Genomic DNA, 22615 nt, shown 5'->3' on the forward strand with positions numbered 1-22615 from the left:
CCAAGCCTTTCTCAGCTGCACCTCTGTAAAGTGGAAGCATTTTATGAGCCTCCAATGCTCTGTTTAAAAGGAAGGAGTGATCTATACTCTGCCCAGAAAGGGGTGCCTTGGTTCCCTGGCTCTGGGCAAAAATTTAGGGCTGTGAAGCCTGATCTGATAGTTGTGCATTTTTCCAGGCCGGAGTCAGACCCCTTGACCTAACTCCTCCTCCATCAACTATCATAATTTTTTTGCCAGAGGAAGGCTTAAAAAATGGAACAAAAAGAGGAGGGAGATCAAGCAAAGGTACTGCCAACTGCTGAGTCCTCTGAAAGCAGCACCCAGTTCTAGTTTGTCTGTGAAGAAGAACAGTGAAGATCCCACATGATGGCAGGGCCAAGCACCTGGACATAGGCTCCTGCCTTGTCTCCACGTGCCAGATGCCATTTTGGGAATGGCAAGGTGCCTTTCATTCACACAGCTGGTTTATAGATGTACAAGCTTCTCCCTGGATACCCCCAAGGAACAGGAACCCCAGATCCCCAAAAGAGTATCTTCCCCCAGGAGCACAGGGCTTCCTGTCCTGGGAAGTGCTCACCAGGATCACCACGTTCCCATCATAATCTTCCAAAATGAGGGTTGACATCCTCGAGACACCAAACCCCACACTGCGTCCACCAGAAGTTTGTTGACCCCAAAATGCTGGAAATGAACTTGACAGAGTTTTTTCCCAGTGGAGCGTTTCCCTGGAGACTGAACAAACAGGGAGTGAGGAGGGACATCCAGCTGTGAGGGGTCAGGCCTGAGCATGGGGAGGGTTGGGACAGCCCCACTGCCACCCTGTGCCCAGCACTGACACGTGTCCTGGGTCCCCTGAGTGTCACGCAGGCAAATTCACTGTTTTTATCTACCACTGCTGCTTTACTTCCTTCCCATCCCATCCCTCCCAGTCCTGCTGCCTCCTCGTTCTTCTCCAGTGCATCCCTATTCATTATTCCTCTCCAGCAGGACTTTCTGTACTGCCTAAGCCTTCAATTAGCTTCTGTGAATCTGTCTGAGAGCAGTTCAAGTGTTGCAAAGGAATATTCAAATGCACTTGGCTATCAGACTGTGACAAACCCATTTGTGAAGAACCACTGCTTTGGTTTGCACTGGTTTTAACCTCTGCTTCCAGACGGATGTTTGGTTTGAAATGAAATCCATGGGCAGTGGACTCTGTGCACACTCATACAAATACTCCAAAATCAATCACGTAGAAAACTGCACTCACACAACTAGACCCTTCTCTGCACACATTTCAGACACAACAGCTGCTCCCCCAAAAGGGAGGAATCGCAAGACACACCCCAAGGCAAACGAAGAGATCTTCAGCAATAATAAACATTTATTATTGAAAAAGCTTTTTCCTGTATAAACAAAACTGAAGGCTGAAATAACCGAATCATTAAGATCATAAATATTTTTCACTTTGCTCTGTGAGCTGCACAGAAAGGCCAGAAGGAGAGCTTCTGGAGGAAAAAAAAAAAACCTTTCCAACTTTTCAGTAATAGTTTTAGGGGAAATAATCAACAGCATAGAATTAAAAGTGGGTTCTTTTGTATTTGTCTGTCATATTAAATTTCTACTATCCTCATAGTATGAGCTATAATATATATATGCTATAATTCCCAAAATAAAAAGTTATAGTGATGCTTGGTAAAACCCACATTCCTGCAACAGGCTGAAAGCCCGTTTTATTCCGAGCTGTAGCTAATGGTGATTTCAGGTTGGATTTTTTTCCCCTGGAGTAACCTCTGCTCTCGTTTTCACAGACTGAGAAAAACCGCTGAAAATGAGCATCTTCATTTTCCTTTTTTCTCAAACTTAACAGAATTTATTCAGAAGAATAAATAAGTGATCCTTCATTCACTTTACACTCGGGTGTTTATGAAGTGCCCAGCCTTCGGGTCGGTGCCGTGGCAGGAGACACAGTCCTGTGTGGGACACCCAGGGATTGGAGCAGCTCCAGCACAAATGGGGCTGAAGCAAACAGCAAATGATGCAGATAGATGGAATCAGAGCATCACAGAACAATATTCCCTGGTGACAGCAGTGCTGACAGCCTGGCCTGGGTTGGCAGCTCAGCAGAGGAGTCAGTTAACTGGTGGGAAATGACTTTAACCACAAGCCTGTCCATGTATTGCTGTGAAATACATCCCATCTCATCCCACATCCTCACTTGGTTCCCTGCTTTCACTGTCTGTTCTAACATCAGGGGAATATATTTCCCTTCTCTGTCTTTTCAGGTCTTTTTGGAACAACTTCTTCACCCCGAATGCTCCCTCACTTGCCTTCTGGGTCTGCTCTCCCTGTCCCATGTGTTAATGATGCTCCTTCACATCACGCCCTTGATTTCACACATCAGTCTTGTAAAAGGATCCTGATAAAGATCACATAATCCTCCTCATTTCCCTTTGCAGACAACTCCATCTGATGTGTCCAGAGCCTGCTGGAAAAGGAAGAGAACTAATCCCACTTGCCTTCACCACACACAGCGGAGGATTCATGGGATTTATGTTCCAGCTCCGCTCAAAACTGTGTCCAAAAGGCCCTCTATGTGTGTAAAGTGTTATTATTACACACAGTAATATAGTCATAAAATAGTAAAATACATATACTTTGTGCAGTAACATGCAGCAACATAATAGGCCAGGCTCTGAGCAACCTGGTCTAGTGGAAGGTGTCCCCGCCCATGACAGGTGGGTTGGGATGAGATTATCCTACCTCAGATTGCTCCAACCTGGCCTTGGACACTTCCAAGGATGGGGCAGTCACAGCTTCTCTGGGCAACCTGTGCCAGGACCTCACCAGTCTCACAGGGAAGAACTTATTCCTCATATCCAATCTAACCCTGCCCACTGTCTGTTTAAAACCATTCCCCCTTGTCCTGTCACTCCACGCCCTTTTACACGTTTGTTTGGCCTCTCTTTTCTGATTAAATTGGAGTTATCACTGTAGGTCTTGTTAGGTCTGGTGAAATTAATCTACAGTGAGTGATGCTGAAGTGCCTCCCCACAAGTATTTAAGCAGGGTTGCTGCCCTGAGTTATCTCCTGAGCTGGGAAAGGCACCCTCGTCCTGTCCTCAGGGGCCTCGGGGAGCGCTGGCCAAAAAGGCAATTACACACAATATTCTGCTTCCTTTTATTATATCACTGTGATGGGAGAAATATGTGCTTTATCTCCTCTCATATAAACAAAACAATTCTCTTACTTCATTGTATAAGCTTGTAATTATCTTCCCACATTCTATACTTGGAGATAAATCTTTCTAAGAACTCCTCTTTGGTGCTGTTGCTCTCTCATACGCTGACAGGCACACGCACAAAACAAACCCACTGGGTCTCAGGAGGAGTGCTGTGGGCCAAGCTGATATCCCCTCATCTGTTTCCTATTTTCCCCTCCTTCCCCCTGCCCAATATTGCAGATATACGATACAGTAAAATTGCAGAGCAGGAAGTCACAAGATGTAGCAATTGAACTTTCAGGGAATAATTCAGTGCCACTTAGTCATATGGTCCAGATACAAAAAAGAAAAAAGAGAGACAGAAAACAGCTCCCACAGGGAGCTCTTGCATGTTCTCATTTTATTCCTTATCCTGCAATTTATCTTCTTGTTTTCAGCAAGCCAGCAATGAAGTAGAAAAACCCTAAGAAATCTTATTCTGACGTATCTTTCTGGGGAGTATTCATTTCCATGCATAGCTGCATAAGCCATGGAAAAGTCTGTGCCATTGCTGGAGAGCAAACCACTCGATGAGCAGAGTCTACAGACCTTAAAATGGATAAAAGCAAGTTTTTTCTGGTGCAATTCAACTGATTTAAAGGTCTGACAGACGCCCAGCGTCAGCACAGTAATCTGCTGAGGCTGGCTCTGGGCCACATTGTAATGCAGGAAGAGAGCAAACCTTGGAGCATCCTGAGCCAAATTACAGCTGACTGTTATTTTGGGATGCTAAGCTTTGAAATCTGAATTCATTTCGTTTATTAGGATATATTGGAACTTCCTTAAAAAAAAAAGACAAAACACCCCAACAAAACCCAAGACACTCATTAATTCCAGTGAAATAGAGCAGTGTGGCCTGTGCACAAGCCTCCCCAAATGCACTTCTTGTGATGATGAAGCAGAGAAAAAAAGACATTAAAGCAGGGAAGTGCCAGAACATTCATGACTGTACATTTTCCAGCACATTATCCATACCTCTGCAGTAATCCCCAGAGTTTATACAAACCCCCCTGGGCTCTTGCAGTTAGGAGAGTATTAAAAATATTTAGAATCACTAAGTGCTGGGAAGTCAAGAAACTGTTTGGAGAACAGCAGAGTGTTTCTCAAGGCTGCAATGCCTTGTTTGAGTCACACCTGCACCAGCAGGAAGAGATGCTGCATCTGAGAGAAGAGAAAGACCTTTAAATCATAGAATGAAAATTTTAAAATTATTGGTATCTGTTTCATGTAGTATTTGCACATCACTGATATCCCAGTTCTGTAAGGTTATCTAAGTGTTCAAACAACAGGTAGATGTGGCACTGTGGCACTTTAGGGACATGGATTGGTGGTGGGCTTGGCAGTGCCAGGTTAAAGGGTGGAAGTGATGATTTTAAAGGTCTTTTCCAACCTAAATATCTGTGATTCTATGAAGTTCAGGGAGTTTTTTTCTGGTTACTCCATTCTTCAGACAGTGGCCTCCTCAACCCAAAGTGAAGCAGATAGAAAATAAAACACAGGGCAGAGGACCAAACAAGCAGCAATGAACTTTAGGAAAACTAGGTCCTAATAAAGAAAGTCTCTCCTTTTAATGAAGAGGGAGCAAATTTCAAAGACATTAGAGGGACATCTCACAACACACCCAGTCCTGTCTCCTGTCAGGCCACCACCAAGCAAGCACAGCCTCTCCCACTGTGCATCAGAGCAAGCAACCCCCTTCCTTCTGTGTGATGCAGACCTGACACCAGAGAGGGACTGCACAGCTGGGAGGGAGAAAACTGAGCAACCTCCTCTCTTGGTTTCAATAACAGCTCAGAAAGATGTCTGCTAGGAGGGGAAAACCAGTGCTGAGCCAGCCCTGGCACAGGGAGATGGGCAAGGTGACCTGAACGTGTGTTAGAATCCACTTACACAGCAAACACCAGTTTCTGCTGGGTAAAGCTTGACATTACAGCTGACTTTCTCCAAAAAGAATCCTCCTCCTTCTCCCAAATGCCTGCTCCTCTCCTGCTTCACTCAGCCCAGTGCTCACAAGCGGCTCCTTTTCCCCCAGCACAGTGGGACCCTCTTGGCAGGTCCAGCTTCCTGCTGGATCTGTGGGATCCAGCATCACCATCAGTATGATCATTTCTGGAGGCACAGCAGGATGGGCAGGACTCCACTGGGAAGTGAGAGATGTCAGCAGTAGCTGGGACCTGTGCACAGGCTCTGCCTGCCCCAGCTCTCCCACACTGATCCCCACAGGGCTGGACTGTGATGGTACAAGAGCAAAACAACCCCACAACATGCTCTCCTGCCCAGCATCACACCATCAGCAGCAAAACACCTCCTCAGGCTTTCCTTCAGTTTTGAGACCCTGCACAGTGAAGGTGATTTTATAACTCATCACTTCCTTCATGTCTGGATTTCACCTTTTCCTTCTGCTTCCTCGGACAGAGACCTGCCATTCTCTGCTGTCTGCCAAGCAGAACTTCACCCCAGTCCCTGATGCACAAGCCCCTAGAAACCCCTAACCCATACAGACACACACTGCCCCATTAGGGACTGTGAGGCCATCACCACCATGAGGAATTATAGGGGACATATGGCTTAATTTAGTTGCAGTGGTTTTCTAGTTACAGCTGAGTAGATAACATGACAAGGCTAGTGATTGTTTGTAGGAGGGAATGATTTAATAATATAATCTACAGCACTTGCAGAGGCTCCTTTATAAAGGGCCAGGCAGAGCTGGGATGGTTTGGATCTGTTTCCTCACCGCTGCTGAGAACGAATGTTGCAATATGTGGCAGGAGGGTGGAATGGAAAATAACTACCTTCCTTATGCAAGTTCAATGTACAGACACATGTTCCTGGATAAAACAATTCCATGACCAGCCAGGTCCACGTCGCTTATTTTCCACAAAATATGAGGAGCAGCATTTTGTTCAGGTCTCAGTCAATATTTGGAGCAGGCACACGCTGTTTCATCCTGGGAAGCACACACACATTTCTGAGGCTCACAGGCACGTAGGGTTATTGCTTTTTACAAGAGGTGCAGGGAATAGGTCTCACAGAGGATGTCTGAACATGCACCAGGACTTTGGCATGGGCAGAGCAGAGAGAAACTGGAGACGTGGATTTTTATAGGAGACATAGCACGTTGTAAAGCAAGATATCTTGGGCTAAATCCAGTTCCTCTTCTTTAGGCAAACTGAGCTCTGGTTTTGGTGGTGCTTCCCACTCAGGCAGCGTCAACCGAAACTCAGCTTTGGGCATTTACAGGAAGAACCAGAGAAGTGATTTCTTTGGTGTGATACAATAGGAGTCTGTAGTTCCATGAGCCCCAAGTGCCTGGGAATCTGGAATTCAAATGAAGCAAAACCCCACTACAAATAGTTTCTTAAAACCAATGTAGTTTCCACCACTAATTTTAAAAAGTAGAGTTGCCAGCTACTGAGAAAGTGAGTCAGTGGTGCTCTGGCCTGGAAGGATTCCAGCAGGATTAGTCTGGCAGCTGTAGCACAATCAAGACCGACTAATTTCTTCGTTATTAGTTTTTAATTCTTTCAGGTCTGCTTTTCACAATGGTTTGGCACTATTCACCCTCATCTCTCTCTGACTCCCAACCTGGCAACAGGGCACATTTGTTTCTTTTATCATAGCACAGGGAAGGGCTAATTTACACCGGGAGTGGGGAGAAGAAGGAAGAAAACCTTCCCTCCTCCAGCTGCTGCAGGAGAAATGCCTCGGCCAAGAGCAGGAACAAACATTTATCAGAAGGGCTTTCCAGTCATATGGTCCTAATCCTTGCAGGAACGTGAAACTCCCTGGATGAGGTCATGGTTGTTGAATCCCAAACTCTCCTTTTTTTTTCTAGAGGCCAGGCCAGGTAGGTGGAAGATTGGAGTGAGCTTCTCCCTGCCTGGAGCTGGCTGGGAACAATCTGCAGGGGTTTAGGGACGTGATGGGCAAATACACACCCACAAACACTCACCAAGACTTTCTCCACAGCACAGCAGGGCTGCCAATGTTAAATTTCCAGTACTGACTCCGGGCACCTGTTGCTCTGAGTTTTCAGAACTTGTCGAAATCCAGTTGTCCAACTCCCTGAAAGCTCTTTTAAACAAAAACTCTTTTCAAAAGTAAAAAAAAAAAAATAATAATATGATAAAACTTTTTTTTTACGGGTCATTTAAAGGCCTTCTGAGCTGATTACTGCTGGGAATAATTTTTTAGGTTGTTGAGGTATCTTTGGTTTGCTCATTAGATTTCACTGGCCTTTGGTGATTTACACTTTAAACTGCAGAACCAGGGAATTCCCTTGCCATTTTCCTCCAGTGACTGTTTGGATCAGGAATTGTCCAAATTAGGAATTGTATGTGAATCCTACCAAGGTCTGAGCTCATGGGTCCCGGACAGACCCTTATTATTTTAGCCTGTATGGTACTAAAAAAAGACCATCTCAAAACCATGAGACATCCAATGGCATATTTTAGGCATGCCATGCTTAGGATAATAGTCCAAATATTGTGTCATGTTGAGTGAAACAACTTCAAATATGTTGCTCATCAGTACACAATGTATAGCAGCACCACGAGGTTATCTTGGGCAGGACTGAACCAAGGGAAAGGACAAAACCAATACTTTGTGTGCTGCATTTTCAGCTGGAAGGTTTCCCAAACCTCGGACAAGATGAAATTTGGGTCACTCCCAGAAGAAGCCAATAGCCAAGGAGATTGGCAAGGCAGATCATGTCCCCTGGAACCTGCCTTTAGGTGTGGAGTTTTCTGTGGGATTGAGTGGTTTCATCACTAACCCAGAGCAGCTCATTTACCTGCAGCCAAGCACTTCCCAAGGGGGGAGTTCAGGCCTCTCTCAGACCAGGAGAGCCCCAACCACCAGATTTGGCTTTGGGAAATCTCTCTTTCCCTGCCAGTTTTTTTCCAGAACTCTTCTTTCTTATGTCACACCAAAATGAATCCAACAGTTAAAAACTCTGGGTTCCTGTGTCTCTGCCCCAGGTCTGCAGCAGGGGGAGGACTCCCACCTTTGTCTCAGGTCACTGATGGGCTCTGCTTGGGTCGTGCTGTTGAGCAGATGCAGAAGGTTGCTGGGCCAAAGGCAGGGTCACAGACCCTCAACTGCACTCACAAAACTTGGGTGAGAGTTTGTGTGAGGTGGTGACCTGGGGTTTAGTTCAAGCTCAGCTCACCGCCCCTGAGGATCACTGAGCCCCAAACACTCAGTCCAAGAGGGGAAGGTGGCTGGGGAGCCAGGCAGGGCAAAGTCCCTGAGCCTCCACCACCCTGTAGAAACCCAGACCCTGCAGGTCTGAGGGTGTTTTGCCTTCAGCACATTGTACTCAACTCCAATAAATAACAGGAGAAGGGAACAGCAAGAGAAAGCGGTTGATGCTGCAGAACGGGATTGTTTACCCTCTTTCCTGAGCAGGTCCTTTATTTATTTCACATGTGGCAAGAATCAGCCCTTGGATCTTCAGTTTTCTTTTCTCCTTCTCCCTCATTCCCTTTGAATCCATCAGCCAGGGAGATTAGCAGTGTCACAGGAACCAGACCTTCCTGCTAAATCCCTTCCAGATGTCCGGGGCCACAAACATGTCAGTCACTGACAAGAGCCTAATGACAAGTTGCTCCCTGTTCATTAGCAATGGCTACTGTTTCCTGGCTGAAAAGCTTTTTCTTTCCCCCTCCTCAAGCAGGTTTTGCAGGGAGGGTTTTTTCTTCCTTTCCCAGAAACAGGGCTGATATCTGATGGCTCATGAGGAGGTTTCCCATCCAAACTGGGGTTGAGAACTGCTCTCAGCCCCTCCAGAGCTGCCACTGGAACACCCCAGGCACAAGGCACAGCATTGCACAGGCTTTTTAGGATCTGTGTGCAGCCAGTGGGGTTTGACAATCCCAGGCTGGGAGGTTCTCCACGAGTTTGGAAGCATTAGGCAGTTTAGCTTCCATGTTGGCATTGCCAGGAGCCAGGAATGAACTCAGGCACACACCCAGGTCAGGATGGCTTTGGAGTAAATGAGCAGGTAGGAGGCTGTCTGAGCAGCTCAGGGTAGGAAAGAGGGAAACCATTTTGCTGTTTCTTCTACCTAAGCAAGGAGAGCCCTGTGGTGATGTTCCTGTGTGGCTAATGGAGCAGACTGGGAGCTGAGGGGCTCTCCCAGGCACGGGATGCAACAGGATTTCAGCTCCAAGCCTGGCAGCCAGGTCCTTTCCTTTCTGCTTGCCCAAAGACATGCCATGATTTCCTCAACTCATTGCAGTACGTTAAATTTCACACCCTTCTTCAACTGCATTTTGATCAGTCTGGGATTGCTGGGTTGGATTTGTCTCAGACCCCCCCCCATCTCCACACAAGCTCAGGGGGTGATTTGCCAAGCTAAATCATCCTCAGAAAAATTAATAGTATCCATTGTGGAGATTCCTGTTGGTTGTATTTTCCTCTCCTTTCATCTCAGTCAATGGATAGAATTCTGAAAGCACAGTTGGCCAGGAAAGGCTGTTTCTTCCGTGGAAAGTGCCAGTCTCCATGCTGGGATGGGCAGGCAGGCTGGACTGATGCAACATCCTTTGCCATGCTCCCAACCACACCACCACAAGGAAATGTTATTCAGCTGCTCATCCCACCTTGGCACAGAGACTGTAGTGAGATGCCAAGCCAAAACTTGTGCTGAAGTCTCTGAGAACTGCTTTTTTAGTGCAGCTGCTTATTAACATGACCCTACTTGGGGAGATTTCTTCCTTTATCCTTTGAATTACAAAAACCATTCCAAAACTTGATCCCCATGAAGGCCAGGCATTGTGTCAGCTTTAAGGAGCTGAAAATAGTGACAGGCTCTTTGCAGTGAGCAGAAAAACCCACTTGGAGTCTGTCATTTGGATTTATGAATATGAAGTCTGCTCCTTTGACATAATCTTCTTGATTTAAGCTTGTGGTTTCTACACACAGTTTCCATTAAAATTAATGTAAGTCATCTGGGCAAATCTCTCCCAGGTTGACAGGATGAAATGTTCAACTCCTGGAGCTTTATTCCTTGGTTAGGGGTTCAGTGCTGACCTGTGCAGGGTCCAGCCCACAGCCTGGGTTGGAGCTCAACAGGACCCTCAGTGATCTGCTCTGTTGCTCAGCCCTTGCTCACCTCTTTGTGCCTCAGAGCTGTTGTGGGTGGAGATGTTCCTGGTGGAAAACCAGCTTCACCCTCAGCATCACTTTCACAGCAACGTACCATAAATGAGTGCTGCAGAAAATAGAGCAGCTCAGCAAAAACCCCAAGCAAAGAGCTTTGGTTGCAAAACAGCACAAACCATGTGCTGTCAAAGAACACACAGATTCCTCCTCAGAGACGTCAGTGCCTCGTTTTAAGTCAAACCCACTGAGTTTTGCAGAAGGTTGCTGACATCACATCCATTTGAAAAGCAGCTGGAGGCTAAACCTTTCCCAGATTCAGGTCAGCCATGGGAGTCCTCCATGGCCAGCATTACTTGGAACCAGTTCTCCAAATTTCTCCAGATGAAACCACTACAAGATGTGCCTGTGTGACAGTGAGCCCACAAGTGCTGACTCAGCTCGTTGCTCTCCCACAGTTCCCAGTGATGATTTATTTCCTGTTTTCTCCACTGCTATCACATCCTTGGCCCTAGGAGAGGACTTCTAGCTCTCTCCAAAGCAAGACCTGTCTATCTTTCCCAGCACATCAGCACACATCTGCTGGGCACTCAGAATTGGGGTGCTTCATGATTCCCCCTAGGAAATTAGGAGAAACCTATCCTCCAAAGCTCTCCTCCTCCTCTCCCCACCTGGGAGGTGGGTTCATTTCTCCATCCCCCTCCCTGCCCCATGCTCCCTGTTCCCTTCCCCAGTGCCCTGGGGAGATGCCTCTCACAGAGATTGTTCCTTAAAGCAAATTGGCACACAGGAAATCTCACCAAAACCCCGGAAACCTGGAAAATTGGGATCCCCTGTGCTAATAGAACAGCATGGCTCCTTTCTCTGGAGTCCTGTGTATCCCAAACCTACACCACCAGACCTGTCAGCTCCTGCCTCCCAGTTGCTCCCTCCTATCACCTGCTCCTCCTCCTCCTCCTCCTCTTCCTCCCACAGTGATGGAGAGCTAAGAACTCAGACTCTGAATGCAGCCCAGTTTTCTTCTGGGCTGCAGACAAGTATGGTGGAAACCACAAGTGTCACCTTATTCCTCCCTATGAAGCACAAAACCACACAATTCTTTTCCAGTAAGTGATACAACTGATCCAGAAAATACAGCACCCCCCAGGAATGGCTCTAGTCTGGGGAGTGAGGTGGAATGGAAGGATGGAAAATCTGAGTGAAAAAGGAAATAGTTGAAAGCAGGAAGCAGTGAAAATGTTTAGTTTTGACACTTGTCACAGTGGTTATTCATTTTCCAGTAAGTTTATAGTACTCTTGGCCAAAATAGTCAGTGCAAAAAAAATGGCATTATGAGCTCTTGAGGATTTACATGAAGAGTTTAAGTCAGAGCACCCATGTGTGGGGAGCCCTGTGGGGGCTGTGATTGCCCCACGGGCTGGGGACAGCCTGGGAACGGGGACCTCTGTCACCAGCAGTGGCAGCCCTGGGGGGGCCCTGACCACGGCCCCCCAGATTTGCACCACACCTCAGCACATGCCCAGCACTGAAAACAGGGCTGATAACCCCCACCAGGCAAAGGGTTTGGATCGTAGCAGGAAGAGCCTCATAGATCCTGACTAATGGATTAATCAACCGCTCCATTAAATAATTGCCAATTATTATTTTTTAACGATGATTAATTAAATATTTGCCTTCCCTCAAGGTTAGAAGGCTCTAAGTAACCTAAAGGAAAAAAGCAGGATGTGGGGCAATGCTGATTTGAGTAGGAGGGTGAGTCCAATGCCATTGAAGTGACTGAGTTTAAACCATAAATCAGGGAAGGCAGCAGGGTCCATACCTGCCATGAGGTATTTATTTCCCATTGCTCTGGCTTCCCTGCTATCCTTCAGCTCCCCTGCCTTCTACACAGCACACAGTGCACTATTGTCCCGTAAAAGCCTTAGTTCAGCAAATGAGAAACATATTGCAGGGTCTGACACAATCCCAGGCTGTGATTCATCCCACCCTGCTACCTACAGGAGGCTCCTCACTGCTTTCAAGGGCTCCTTTGCATTCCCAGCTGTCGGAAAAGGTGTGGAGGGGACCCGAGGCTGCAGCTCTGGGGGGATGAACTCACCCCAGTCAGCACGAGAGGGGAAAACATCCCAGCTGCTCCTTGCTACGAACATCTGGAATTAACCCAGTCCATCAAATTGTCACCTGCGAGCACCGGCCAAGCCTGTGCTCCCTGCCAAGGGTTCACCAGACTGTAAATCCCGGGGTAATCCCAGCACTAACGAGTGGAGATGCTCCCGGATCCACACTCGCTGGTGGCAGCTCGGTGCCTGGCCCAAGCACTGCCTCAGGCCCTCGGGCATCCTCACTGAGGATTTTTCATTCTTTTGCAGCTAGAATTTGACTTTTCCCATTTCGTCTGCCTGCTGGGAAAACTCAGGCACTGACATTAGTCCCCCAGTTCTGTTGCCTCGTGTTCTGTTTAGACTGTAAAACGCAGAAAAGGAGCGAGAAAAGTCTTTCCCATTTAAGAAAAAGGAAAAGAAGAAAAAGGAAAAGAAGAAAAAGGAAAAGAAGAAAAAGGAAAAAGGAAAAAAGGAAAAAAGGAAAAAAGGAAAAAAGGAAAAAAGGAAAAAAGGAAAAAAGGAAAAAAGGAAAAAGGAAAAGGCATGGTGAGGTGCAAGCAAACTCAAATGTATGAAAGTAGTGAAATCTAGTCCATAAGAAAGTCCTCAAGAAAATTTCCTGCCAAGTCATAGCTCAGATTTCTCTTTATCTAGAAGAAAACCACATTTCCCTTTCTTCCAAAGGCTACCACCTTTTTTTTTTGAATAAAAAGCAAATGAAGAACCTAATGAGAGGAATGTGAGCTAATGTTATAAACCCAGTAAGCTCTTAAATAGAGACCTTCATTGGTATTACATGAAGATAAATGATTCCATACAGTCCAAAGCTGAACCACTGAGTACCTTAGTCTTCAGTAACTGTAGGAATAAAGAAATATCATATATAAATCTCTCCATGACCTTTTCACACAGAACAAATGAAGCACCGTTGCTTTTGAAAAATCAGTGGATTTGCTGTTTTCTTCTTATTTCATTATGTAAATATGCCAGGCAGGAATTTGGACAGCGAGTGATTTGTGAAGTGTAAGAAATACTGTTGTTGGCATTAGAGCAATAAACAGGATTTTTGATCAGTGCTAAGGTATTATTCTTTCATATATATATGTGTGTGTGTATATATGTTTGCAACATGTTCCCATAAATCATGTGACAACCTAGAGCAGATGTTCTGTACTAGGGGGTTGTCATGCCTTGGTTGTGCTTTCCTGGGAACTGACCCACTGTGGGCTCAGCAGAACATGCCTGATGAATGTAGTAATGGGCTACTGGAAAAGGATATTTATACATGGGGCTAACCTAGTTTTTTAAACACCAGAGGTGACTTGTCTTCTTAGCCAGCTTTTAGATGAGTCAGACTGTGGACAGACTGTTCCACGAGAAGAATATTTTCCAGTCACTGGTCGTTTGTAATGGTCTGCACATCCAGGGGACAGGTTTCCTCAACCACTTCCCCAGCCCATGCACAGGGATGCAGCCAACCAGGGTTTGAAACACTGCTGGACCCAAAAAATGAACAGCCAGGACAGAAGGGGTTAAAAATGACTGGGCAGAAAAAGGTTTCCAAAAAATCCTGACATTCACATCTTTCTCTCTCGCAGGGAACTGCACATCAAGTGGAAACTGGTCCTGTTTATCCCCACTGTGCCCAAGTCAAAGGATTTGTGTATCTGCATCCCCAAAAGAAAGCCTGAGGGAAGAGCAAAACCACTTTTTTTTCCTGAATAAACTGCTTAAACTCTGCTTGGTTGGCTGCACACATTCCTAAGGATAACACAGTGACTGCTGCAGAGATGTATCACTTTGCCATTTGTGTTTCTCTCCAGAGGTTAAAGGGACTAAATCATAATTCTCTCTGTAGATATATAAAAATTTATAAGAAACTAAGGATTGATGCAGCAAAATCCTCAGCAGTGGCAAATACAGAAGCAAATGCACCTTTGGGCAGCATCAGAAAGACTACAGCTCAAAACCATTTTATAAACATTAAATATCTCACAATCTACACGTCTTAGATTTTTCCAGTCTAGAGTTCATCTGCCATCAGAGCTCCCACATTTGAAAAATGGTCAAAAAGTCACCAGAACTGGGCATTTGTGAGGAATTGGGCACAACAGGAGACAAACAGAGAAGTCAAACATGAAGATTTATGTATAGAAAGAGAGGTGGTGGGCAAATGTCAGCCTCTCTGCGTGCCAGTTTGGTCCTTGGTAACATTTCCAGCAACTTTTCCTACATCCCTGGGGATCCCACCTCAGGGCATGTGGACTTGGGGATGTCAAGAGCACGTTCCTGGGAGATGGAGGGTGCAGAAGGGCACCCAGGGAGCAAAGAGGAGCCACGGGGCGAGGGTGAGACAGGACTTCAAGTGAAACGTGGCAGAAGTTGCAATGCCTCTGCAAATATTTTCCACTTCTCAGAGCAGACAGTCAGCAGTGAATGAAAAATTAGAAATTTCATAGGTGTACATGCTTTTTAAAAAGAAAAACAACCAAACCCCACTAGTTTCTCTGGTGTGCTTGCCAAGGGGCAGCTCTAATTCATCCCCTTGGCCATCCCTGTTGAATTTTCCTCTCTCCAATTTGCTAAACAGTAGGATTTCCATGGTTACCACAGCTTGCTCAAACCTTTTTGGTATATTTTTGCTGGGGGGACACAGACACAACCTCCCAGAGGAGTGGGCTGAGCCCCTCAAGAGCCTTGCCCAGGGCACAAAGGGGATGTCGGGCACTAATCCAGGGGAGAAGTGATGGAGAGATGGTGCTGCATCCCTTCCTCTCTTTGTTCTGGAGAAGAGACATCATGTAGCCACCTCACGTGGCTTTAAACATTTGGCAAAGGCCACAGGATTGTGCCAGGGGAGCCCCTGAGTCCCTGCTCTGGGCTTCCCCTTGTGCATGCACCAGCACCTCCAGCTAAGGAATCAGCATGGCTGAGGGTGGCCAGCTCCCAGAATTCCAAATTTTTTTCCCCCTTTTTTTAATTTTTTTTTGGCACATGTGTACATAAACAAACACAGACATATTGCATCAGTGGAGGGTTCACAGGAGGAAATTACTATGTTAAATTCAGATTATTATTTAAAAAAAAAACCCCAATGCAATAATTATTTTCCACCAAGAGATCATATATTTTCCTTCTTTTGATGTCCAATAAGCTAATTTCAATCAAGAGGTGGTATAATTTCCTGCTTTTGAAGTCTTTAACGAGTAAATTGCACGGAAACCTCCATAAAGCAGAGAACTCATTAATAAATGTATAGTCTCTTTGTCCCAGGCTTCCAACTTTAAATCAAATGCACAACAACCAGATGTTTTTCACATTACTGCATTTCAAGATTTTACTGGAAGTGATCTCATCATCCATACTTAATGTAGGTATCCAACTGTGTGTGTTATTCGTATCACGAATCAGCCCTTGCAGTTTTAGGACACCGTGTGGCAAACACAGCTATTGTTTAAAGTGGATAAAATTTATGCTAAGCATGCCACAGGGATATGAAGGAGCCCAAACTGGATGCAATATGATTTTTTGAAGAGTGTCAGAAGCGAGGAAATTATATCATTCCAACGTTTGAACTTCATTGTTAGGAAACACTGAGCCACTGTTTCTGGGAAAGATATTGAATTTAGCCAATCTAGTAAATCAAAGACTTTTCTGGTTTTTTCTTTGAAGTAGGAAATTAACTGCAAATGCAAAAAAGAAAATGAGACCAGGACAGAGCTGAAACAAGATGTACTTTTTTCAAGGAGAATGAATATGAAGGCTCACTGGAAGTGAGGGGTGGAGTAACTTTTCAGTGGGAAAATATTGCCTCATGGTTTTTGAAGAATATGTGTGTATATATATATATATATACACAGCTAGGTTAGGGTTGGAACTTTTTGCTAGGAAGCACAGGGAGCTGGGGGAGCAAGGCTGCCTTCCCTGAAGGGATGCAGAGCACAGGATGCAGCTCAGCTTGCACACCACGGCTTCAGCTTGCTTTGGTCATTAGGGAAACACCCTAATGGACTAAATACCCAAACGGAAACACCCATTATGGACTCCAACTAATCAGTCACCTATTAATTACCAGCTAGAGCTGGCTGAGGGCTTTTCAGGACTGTTTATCAGCAGAGCAGAGCAGTGGGCAGCCTTTGCCTGGGGCAAGCTCACACCTCCTGTTCATTGCAAAGGGCCTTGGCAACTCCCCTCCTCTTCCCCCCATGACTGAATAAGATTTTGAGTTTACTCAAGGCTGTATGAAGTGCACAGGAAGGTTTCTCAGGGGCATTCATACTGGTTTTGGTTCCTTTTTACCATGGAAGCTCAAATCACACAGAGCATCTCATAGTCATTTACTGAAACAGTCACTGAGTCCCCCCCAGAGTGGAGCTGAACCAAGAGCCACAGGAGGCACAGGGAATGGCTTTAAACTGCCAGAGGCAGGGTTACATCAGATATTAGGAAGAAATCCTTCTCTGTGAGGGTGGGGAGGCCCTGGCATAGGTTGCCCAGAGAAGCTGTGGTTGCCTCTGGATCCCTGGAAATGTCCAAGGCCAGGTTGGACAGGGCTCGGAGCAACCTGGGCTGGTGGAAGGCGTCCCTGCCCATGGCAGAGGGGTGGAACAAGATGAGTTTCAAGTTCCCTTCCAACCCAAACCATTCTATGATTTAATTTAAGGAATGGGTGAAATAATCTCATCTTGCCCTCCATGACAATTCATCCCACCCTGCTCTGACACCACTCTCTCAGAGGGATCATCTGCTATTGCGTTCTAGGGCACCCTCAACAGCAAATGGGGGCTTACAGCTCTTCCTCTGAGAAAGGGCCTCCAGAAATGAAAATGTTACGCCTTCACCTGCATCAGCTTTGACTCACAGCACAAGTAATGGGGAAGCTGGAACACTGACCAGCATCTGGCTGCTTTCCTCTGAGAGATGTGGGAAGTTCACCCAATTTCTCAGACCATTCATCAGGAAGGAAAAGGAGGAAGTGGGAATTACTCATTTTCTCTTTCTACCAGGAGAACTGTGTCAGGGAGCTGCTGAATTTGTGCCCCTTACTTGTAGCCAAATCATCTGAGCCCAACACATCCGAGCAGGTTGAGTGGAAACTTTCCAACCCTGGTGTAACAACAGGGATCACATTGGCACATACAAACATAAAAAAAAGTCACCTTGAAATGAGGGAATTTAGAGAAACCATAGGCTTTTCAAACACATTAGCAAGATGTTTAGTGATGTCTAGAGACAGCTCAAGGCAAATAGATGAATTAAATGGCCACAAGCAGGACAGCACGTGGTCCCAGGCTATACCCAGGCCTGAGCTGATGTCCTTGGCATAGCCCTAAGATTTCAGAGGGAGTAGCAGGTCTGAGTATGGAAACTGAATGGCTCAGTGTGGCTCCTGCAGGAATTAGATCACTTTTTGGCCCTCTTTAGATCAATGCACAGAGCTGTTAGAGCAGCCAGGCAGGGAGGGGGGCTCTGCTGGGGTGCACCAGCAGCATCGTGGAGGCCTTGGCTCTCTCTTCCTTTGCAAGAAGAATAAATTTGGTGCCTTGCTCACAACAACTCACTGATGTCCCACCAATAATCTCTGTAAGATCTGTAGCTCATTATGGGGAGAACACAGACTTGAATTAGGAGGCTGAATCCAATTAGGCTGCACTGAGTCTTAAAGAGCCCCCAAAAGCCCCATCCCACTGGAGATGTACAGTTTGCAAGCTGGGTGTTCAAAGGGCAGGTTTTGCAGACCCACAGATCATTTCTGCAGCAGTCCTCATTATCCCCATGCCAATTCCTGTCAATCAGAACTGGCACTATAAAATAAATGATCCCCCACACTGCTGCAGAGGGTCAGGGACCTTCTGGGGACTTGGTGCTCGGCACTGGGGGAACTTGGCACAACAACTCATTGCTATGAGAATGTCAAGGCCTTGATCAGCTCAGTCTGCAGCATTAAACCCTGCTCTGTAATCTGGGGAAGTTATCCTCTGCCCCTTCTCACCAGGTATGGGTACTCAGGGGCAGCACCGAAACTGGGCAAGCGTGTGGTGAGTCTGCCCAGCTCTCACCATGCTGGTCCTGCCTGGCCAGGGGCAAAATACCTGCTGGCCCTTTGCAGGACCAGTGTTTGAGGGGAGATTGTTCTTTCTTTTTAATTTTTTTTAAATAAAAAGCACCCAACCAGACTTTTCTGACCAAAGCTCAGCAATTCTCCAGCATGCTCTGGCTGACCCTTGGTGGCAGAGGAATCATTCACAACTGGTTGAGATAAGAATCATAACCAGTGCCACAAAGGAGGGCTTCATCACTGTGGTGTCGGGTTCCTCCTGTCCAGCTGCAAGTATTGGATAGGCACCATTTAAAACTTGTTATTCCAAGGAAAAAAGCTCATGTCAGTCTATGCAGACACTGGAAGGAGCAGCCATTGAGCACTAAAAGAGGTTTCCTACTTGATTTCAAGGACAGCCAGTTTTCCACAGTATGTGTATTTTGAAAGCAGGAGTCTAAAGGCTCAAATGATCCACTGGGTAACGCTCTGCTGTGGTATCTGTGACACAGAGAACTGGTAACATGAGGGAAGCAGCGTCCTTCCCTCGCTACAAATACTAGGAATGGCACACCCCAAAAAGCAGCACGAAATTTTAACAGCCCCAACACAATTAATACATAAAGGCTTCATAGAAACATATAAAACTAAATATAAAAGCTCACTTTAAGCCTCCCATCTGTTGCTTGTTGACAAAGGTTTCACACAGTTGGATATCAGAGAGCTTGTTGAATGAACTATAACACTGCTATAATTCTTCCTAAAATCGAGTAGAGATTGTTTTTGATATGGGCATTAAACAACTTGAGTCTTCAGACAGCAGAGGGGCCTTACAAGCTCTTTTTCCCTTAAAAAAAAAATAGAATAAAGAGAAGTGAGGGAGGACGACAACCTTTCCTAGAAGCCAGCTGGGCAGACAGAAAAAGCCACTGCACCCTCTGCTGGAGCCTTCCCAGGGGAGCCCTCGAGACTGACTTCAGGCAAGCTGCAAACGTTATGTTTGTCCTGGACAAGAGAAATTAATTTCTCCTGACTGTGTCTTTCCAGTTGTGCAGCACAGATGAAAGCACAACAAGCCCCAAAGCAGTTCTCAGCCAAGTTAGAAATGACCAGTGGAGCAAACAGTGCTCTGGGGATCAGGAATGATAAATCCAGCATCAGCCATGGCTACAAGTGAACTGGGCAGCAGACAAGTTTGCTTTCAGCAATAATTAAAGCTAAACACCTTTTTAGCCTGTGTTTGCAGAGCAGCTCTGGGACAGCCTTGCAGCAGCACCCGGGGGCAAATGGGGGAGATCCAAAACCACTGGTCTGGGTTTGTGAGGGTCAGAAATGCTGGAGAAGGGCCAAGCACCCCTTGCTGCCCAAGGAGCACCCACCAGGCAGCCAAAACAGCCCAGGGCATTCTCCCCAGTGCAGCAGGTTTTGGGGATCCTCAGCCCTGTGGGAGCTGGACACATCTCACAGCTCTTGGTGGGACATGGTCCACACTTCTGAGGAGCAACCAAGCAACACAGAGGCATCACCCAGCTCCAGAGCTGGATAACCATGGCCTGAGACAGAGGACTCCAGGTTTCCCTATCAAACCATTAGCCCATGAGGTTTTCTAGAGCCACAGGTCTCCCCCATTTCACAACACAACCGACTAATCCAAAGCTGTGTATCCAAGAAGGACCTTGCAAATGAGTCAGAGTCTCTGATCAGAGCTGCAGGAACATGTAGACTACCTGCAGACACTTGATTATTTCTTAAAAGGAAAAAAAAAAAAGCTGCCCTAGCACTCATTGCATCAAAGCACCAAATCCTGAGGATGTTTTAATTAATCCTCGTGCACCAGTGGAAAGAAAATCTTAGCAGGAAGGAATATTTTCAGAGAGAAGCCATACAGGAAAGTTATCAGCACAAAAGTAATAAAAGCACAAGGAATGAACAGTGAGTTTAATGGTACAAGGAGGAGTTATTTAAAAACCCTCTCTTAATGGTACAGTGTAGTTATCAAACCTGTACATGCTCAGCAGCAGGGGCCTGATGCCACTGAAGGAGCATTTGAGGTATCACAAGGCAGCTGTACCCCCTCAAATGCATAGAGGGAAACCCTGCTCGTGTCCTTGACTCTGAGGTTGGTTGCCCTGAAAAAAGAGTTGCTTCTGAATACCCATTGGCAGGTTAAAATTAAATGGGATGGTTTTTCTAGAATTAATTTTTAATTAAATCAGAGTTTGGGTGACTTCAATAATCCTCTGTGGCTCCAGTGCTTGTGGTTTTAATGTCTCCTCACTCAGAGGGGATATTTAGACAGCTGTCTACATTTTAACAGTATCAGACTTTTCTACTTTGAGTGTCAAAGCAAACTGGTCTTCTTCATGTCTCCAATCCATAGAAAGGCTTGGGTAGAGGAAGGGAGAAAAGGTTCACCATAACAAACATTTAAACAAATGGTTAATTTTCCCCGAATCAGGACCACAAACTTTAGGAGGGAATACTTGACCCAGAGTCAGCAACTTACTCCACCAACACTAAAAATACCCTTGACTGAGCCGTGGAAACGTGATAACTTAAACACTTACAGCACTTCAGGCTAGACAGTGGTTTATAATTATACGGTTTCCTCTCAGAGACCTGCCAAGAGGCCATCCCCACACAGGCTGTGTTTTAGTGAGGACAAGGCTCTGCCAGCCCAAAGGTGAGGGGCAGAGGTGCCATCTGCCTTTGCTTATCAGCAAAACCAGCTCAACTCCTGCCCCACGTTTCTGTCTGCAGCTTTTTTAAATCCATCAGCAGCTCCTCTTAAAAAGAAAATCTGCTGAACACAAAAGAGTAGCAGTCACCAAGCCAGCTATGTCACTTATTTTTATAGCCCTCTTTATGTGTTTTCATCATTAGATATCCAGTCTATTGCAGCCATCCACCCTGCTAATGCCAAAGCACTGAGGAGTTTGTGGACTGACCCTGGAAGCTGAGGCACCTGGACAGGGGAGATTTGGGATCCTGGGCACCACAAGACCAGTTTGAGGATTTTGATGTAAATTATCTGAGGTAAGATAAATGTCTCTTCCTTCTTCCAAGTGAAAGCAAAGGTGCCAGAGCTCAACCTTGGGTGGCAGGTGGTACAGGGACAAACAGATGTTGAAAAAGAAAGGAAAAGCAAAGCATCTTTTCTATTTTGCCCCCAGACCTCTGCTATGAGCAGGCACCAGGTCATCATTTCATGTCACAAAAAGAGCATGTCCTCAGAGGAGGCAAGGGACTCATTCTGCACTACAGAACACGCAAAGCAGACCAGGAAAGACAAAAGTCACAGGGTATCTGAGCAACCAGTGGCTGCACAGTCCAGTTCAACCCCGTGGGCAGATGCTGATGAGCATCCCTACAAATCCCAGCTCTGGGGATGAGCTTCCCTTAATCAGGGAAGGAGCAGTAAAGGGGGCAAATATCTATGTATAGAAACAGACATTTTATCTCTCCCTAAATACACAGGTAGGAGGATCCAGGAAGATTAGGATGGGCTGCTCAGTGGGGCTGCCTTCACCTGCTTTCCATCAGAGGCCAGTGGCATTCCAGCCATTCCCACTGTCCCTGCACAGCCCAGTTCATCCCACCAACACCTCCAGGCCCTGGAGCACAAGTGCTGCCCATCCCTGGTTCTCCAAGGCTAAGATCTGGCTGGCACCAGGTTTCCACAGGCTTCTCCTGGATGAGCCCAGCTGTGCTGAGATGAAATCTTGCTCAATATGTATTTTGAAAGCAAAAAAACCAGCCCAAAATACTCCCAAACCCAGCAACAGGACAAGGGCAGAGACAAGACCACTGATGGAGAACACAGGCAGTGGCCTTTATCCTGGTGGGACACGAGGGGCATCTTGGGGCTGATGTACCACAGCAGGACAGGGGGACACATGGCTGTGCAATTTGTCCCTGCCACACTGACAGGGACCCAGGACCCCAGAGAAAGTTCTTTCTGCAAGAGCCAACAGCCAGACCTGCACAGGAAACTGCAGGATTTTGAGCTGATGATGGACTGAATTAACAAAGGGGTGCAGAGAGTCACAAATGGCCCATTGCTGGGTTTGGAGGGACATTCTGTGGGACATCCTGCTGGGGCAGCTCTGCCTCATCCAGGGCAGAACAGG

Source organism: Corapipo altera, unplaced genomic scaffold (genome assembly GCF_003945725.1).
Source record: "Corapipo altera isolate COAL_440 unplaced genomic scaffold, ASM394572v1 75, whole genome shotgun sequence".
Taxonomy (NCBI): Eukaryota; Metazoa; Chordata; class Aves; order Passeriformes; family Pipridae; genus Corapipo; species Corapipo altera.